Here is a 5,462-nt window from a genome sequence, read left to right on the forward strand (position 1 = left end):
CTGCGCTTCCCTGTGTGTGTAACAAGTATTTTACTAATGCGCTGTTAAAACAACAATGAAATGCTGCGCCATTGACTGTAGACCAAAATAGCAATACGCCAACAATGCACCTGAACACACCTCCCTGTAAGAGCAGCACGCCCACGGGCGCAGGTGCATTTGCTATTTAGACGACGTAGGCGCAGGACGGTCTTAAAATATACTTGCGTCAGGCTTTGTATGTGTCACACTGTGTTTTTAAATGGAGACAACAAAAACCTTCAGCTTAAATAGATGTATCAAAATATAGATTTTCTATGTGTTGAGTTCTTCCTTTGAGCTCTCAGCCGTGATACATTTACAGTTATTCGCATACAAGACTCATTTTGTTTTTTTTGTTTTTTTTCCAGTGTATTAAAAAGATTCCCATCTGGGTTTGATCCCAAATGTTGCTGTTTCAGCCGCAAGTGGACACTTTTTACTGCAAGGTCCTCTTGTGAGGAGAGCTGCTTGAATCATGCTTACTGGGGAAAGACGGGGGGGGGGGAGAAACACAACTGAGCTGCTGATTATCTCTCAAAAGAACTCATACCAAATAACAACAAAAAAGCTTATTATACCACGGTTAGAGTTGAGTCTGTATCTCTTTATCAGATCTGAATAGTTTGAGTCGGCTTATCAATTTAGTATCTTTTTGCAGATTTCATTTTTTCCATCTGTTCTTTTCTTGTTTCTTTATTTTTATATATTGGGAAAAAAACATTAAATATTCTCAATTCTTTTATATAATTAAGATCAAATGCAAAAAAAAGAAAGGTATTCATATACATGAGTGCAGGGAATCATTTTTGACCTTGTGAGCGCATATTTATGATAAAATATTCAAAACTTAAGGTTATTCCGGAGCAGCAACCGTATCCGCACTGAGATAAGGTCAAATAAGACAATATACAAAAGAGGGGATTTTTTTTTCGACAACAACTTCACAGACAACAGGTCAACATAAAAACACAAAACATTAAGATGAAGAACAAGAGCGTTGTAATAGTTGATAGTAATAATAGTTTTGTCCAATAGGCCGTTTTCCTTCATATGGCCTCATTCTAAAGACCATGCACGCATATGCGTCCTAGGAGATGTTGTTTCCTGCAGAGCAAGGTTTTACATTATCATTAATGTCCAATTTAACTCAAGTATCCATTAAAGAGAGCTTAACTTACCACACTGATCCCAACACTGCACAGACCAGAAACTGCAGCATCTGTATTTCTGAGGGACCCGTGCCGACTCCTCCAGAGTCTCCATGTTTCACACATGCAGCAAAATATGAGACCCATTTGACTTGTATCCATGTATGTTCTGCATCAGTGGGTTTTCTTCATACTTTGTGTGTGTGTGTGTGTGTGTGTGTGTGTGTGTGTGTGCGTGCGTGTCACTCTCTTCTCATTACCGGTAACTCGTTAGCACAGAGCTAGCTGAGCGTCGGGGGCACCGGTGCAGCTTCATTAGCCACTGTGACATTTATCTGGTCGTTTCCCCGCGTCACATGTCCTGCCACGTCTCCATGGCAACCACAAATGCTAACACACACACACCCACACGCACACACACACACGTAAAGGCAATCACAAAGCCTCTCAGAGAGCCAGTTTTTTTTCAGCCGGCCAACGTCATTCATGTATGCTACCGCCATCAAAGCTGTACTCCCTTGCCCCTCCCCTCCTCCCTGCCTCCCTCCCTCCCCCCCCTCCCCGCTGTCAGTGGTGTACCCAAGGTGGGCGGAATATTGCTTATTGTGAAGTTCAAGTGAATCACAGGCAATATCACACTCCTTCGTTTGGCTGGAAACAGGGCCCCCGGGAGCCAGATTACCTCGCTGTAAATCAGTTACAGGGAAAACTAGAAGTGTTCCAAATAAATCAGTCGATACAGTACGGCACTCATTTAGTTTGAGTCACTAATCTGCCTCGCAGCGCCGATGACAAAATCAGTTACAGAGTGGGATTCGGTGGGGGGGGGGGGGGGATCTCATGGTGTGTTTGGGTGAAGTTGCTAATCTTGTTTTGTGTTTGATACAGCAGCAGACAATATTCAGGACAATAGAGTTTTTGTTGTGTATGTCTCTGCTTGTGTGCAGTTAGTTGTGTGTTTTTAGCTTAGTCTTCTTTATGCTGTTGAGGAGAAGTGTCCCTTTAAGGTGCCCATATTGTAAAAAGTGAGTTCACATGTCTTTTTCTTTTTTGAATTGCATCCCTCCAGTTGTCCTCCGGTCAAATTTGACCTATTTTCACAAAAGTTTCTATACCACAAATGTGGGTTCCTTTCAACCAACTTCCGAAGTAAAATAATTGATTGACTACTTTCATTGGACTTGGATGTTTTCTTCAATTTTTATAGCATTTGAAAACCAATTGATGAAATAACGTTGAAAAAAGTGGCGAAAAAATGTCGGAAAAAGCTTCAAAAACATGGGTGGGGAAAAAAAAAAGAGTCAAATAAACGCATAAGAAATCGACAAAAACGTCTGAGAAAGTGACTAAAGTGTTGACGACAACCAAAACTATGTAAAAAAAAAAAAAAAAAAGATTTACATTTTTAAATTTTGACCCAGAAAAACCAAAAGTTGCATGGTCAATGGGGAAGACAACACAAGGGATATAGCCAATCGACGTGCTGTATAAATACTGTAAAAGCATCAGAACGTCCCGTCCACAGAGAGATTGCACACAGCCCGTATTCAGCAACTGTACCTTTAAACGAGTGGGCGGGAGACCGTGATGTCACACTCACCATTACAGCCATTCCCCGGCTGCAAAGACGGTGCTGAGGCTCAGAGAGCCTAATGGTGGTGATGGCGCAGTGGACATGACACACGCCTTTAGTGTGGGTGTGGACGGGTTCAATTCCCGCTGCAATTCATCAACCCATGTGTCCCTGAGCAAGACACTCACCCCTAGTTGCTCCAGAGGCGTGCGACCTCTGATTATAAAGCAATTGTAAGTCACTTTTGATAAAAGCGACGGCTAAATGACATGTAATGTGATGTAATGAGATGATCATCACGTCACGATACATTTCCTCTGTAAAATGAAATCATCGCTCAGTCCTTGAGTTATCTGTGTCAGCGTTGTCCACATTTTGTCTCCGAGTGAAAGTTGTGGAAGAATCTGTCAAGGTGTGTACGTGTGAGGAGATGTGACTGCCCAGGTCTGCATGTGTGTGCTAACATGTCGGTACATGTGTGTGTCTAAGAGAGAGAGAGTGTGTGTATGTGTGTGTGTGTGTGTGTGTGTGTTTGTGTGTTTAGCTGACCTTGGCTGCCCTACTCCCTCGGGGGGGAACTGATGTTTCTCACTCTGCTTGTCAACGAGATTAGTTCCCCTGTGGGACTGTTACACACCCTGCAAACACGTTTGCAATGAGAAGAAGTGTGTGACAGCTCGGCCCTTCCACGAACCCACTGGAAAGTGTGTGTGTGTGCGTGTGTTTGTGCGTGCGTGTGTGTGTGAGTGAGAGGGCTGTTTTGTGGCTTGTGTGCGTGCTGCGATTGAGGGGTTAAGGGAGTCAGAGAAGATGTGTGTTTTAGAGCAGAAACAGAAGGGATAAACAGCGAGGGGATCAACGCGGCCAGCCTCAACCGTAGCCCGTGTGTGTGTGCATGTGTGTACGTGTGTATGCATGTGTGTACGTATGCCTGGTTTCATGCTGAGCTCTGAGCTGTGCTTACTCCTGGACCCGGCTCTGGCTCGTCTGCATCCGTCTCCACCCCTCTCTCGCTCTCTTTTAATTCCCACTCGTACCTACCTCGCTCGTCCTCTGTCTCCTACTGTCTTTCTTGTAGCATATTCCTATCTGGCCGCCTGTTGGAGTCCAGCTGGGAGCAAGGCAAACAGAGGGTATAGATAGCAGGCTGTTAATCTATTCCAGGTTGCTCATCGCTGTTTACTCTTCATCTATGGAGACTTAGACTTAGACGCTTATTTTCCTTATACCGTCTACTTAACATACAGACCATACACGTATGATTCTAATTGTTGGACAGTGACAGCTTATATGCACTTAAAAGTTTTCAATCTGGACCCCGTCATCGTAACCTTAACAGCTGCAATAAACATGTCCCGAAGGGTTGAAAAAATATCCCAAAAGACGCTCAAGAGATTTTTTTTATTGGTAGAAAACTGCACTTTAAAAATGTAGCTGTCACTCTTTTTTTAGTGCTGTCTTTTATCTCCAATTCAATGTTCAATTTGTTCGATAAAAGAATGTTGGACATGATTTTCTTGCATTTGTTTGAGAGGCAGAACTGAGAACACTTTTAATATGTGTCATGCATGGCAACGAACATCATCATCACGATATTTAACATGATATCATATTATGTTACTCATGTGGTCATATAATCTACATTGGTGTCTGAGTGACTACAAACACAAACCGGTTAAACTTTGCCTGAAGGTGTATATGCATAAGAGTGACATGACGCTGTCATAAACGTGTCATAAACATTCATAACAAGTCATGGCATAACGCTTCTTTTAGTAAGTGTCATTCGGTTTTGTTTAGATAAGTTAGGGTTAGGGTTCATGTGTCGTGACTGTGTCATGTGTTCATGAGACAGTGGCATGTCACTCTTATGTTGATAAATAAAAATCTGGACCAAAATCTTTGACATTGGTCCAGTATTGACGAGAACGCTGTAACCGGCAGCTGTGAACCGCGTTGCACTGTAATCCTACAGGTTTGCCACTGACAGGCTCAGATTGTTCAGATCAGCATTTTTACATGTGCATGACAAATACTTTAGACCGGGAAACAAGTTTATTACGTTTAGCGGTGCGTCCTCGTTTTCAAAAAAAATAACTTTGGTCCAGTCCTAGATATACCAAAACTGACACCAAGCAGCCTCTGTAGGTCCATAGGTCCTCCATAGGTCCTCTATAGGTCTAAATAAGTTTTCACAGCTGAATGTTTGACTAGTTGTGAAACTTTTTCTCTGTAGGAAAAAAAACCTGTGCTCTTTCAGTACAGCACCTGTCTGTCCAAATGACATGCTCCCAATGTGAGGGCAGAGGTCCGATAGAAATCAGATCCCTTTCTTGTTATATGCATTATGTATATATACATATATAGATTTTACAGTAGCTTGGCTACTGTAGTCACGTTGGTTAATGTACGGGTTAAACAAGGCTTTAGAAGACTTTGGACAGGGACTTTTCTATTTGTTTCCTGTCAAAAGAAATCCAATTAGTGCGTTTGCCAAAACGTTGACCAATTCCTTTAATAAAAGCGAGGTCTGAAGAGCCGTGAATGTAAAATGAAGATGATGAGTGAATAAATAAATGAGATTTCACGGTCAGTATCGCACAGATGTAGTGTGGATGAGCGAGTCTGCTGTCTAATGTGAGTGCGAGGTGAGGGAGTAACGGCCCTCAGCCGCTGCTCAAAAGACCTATACAGACATTTTTTTCTTTTGCAGTCTGGCT

The 5,462-nt window shown here is 42.6% G+C and overlaps 1 protein-coding gene across 21 annotated transcripts in view; it reads left to right on the forward strand.

Moving 5' to 3' along the window:
- Positions 1-5,462, forward strand: part of celf2 (cugbp, Elav-like family member 2) — a 234,019-nt gene that overhangs the window by 129,126 nt on the left and 99,431 nt on the right. The window lies entirely within an intron of this gene.

The sequence above is a fragment of the Etheostoma spectabile genome, chromosome 23 (genome assembly GCF_008692095.1).
Source record: "Etheostoma spectabile isolate EspeVRDwgs_2016 chromosome 23, UIUC_Espe_1.0, whole genome shotgun sequence".
NCBI lineage: Eukaryota > Metazoa > Chordata > Actinopteri > Perciformes > Percidae > Etheostoma > Etheostoma spectabile.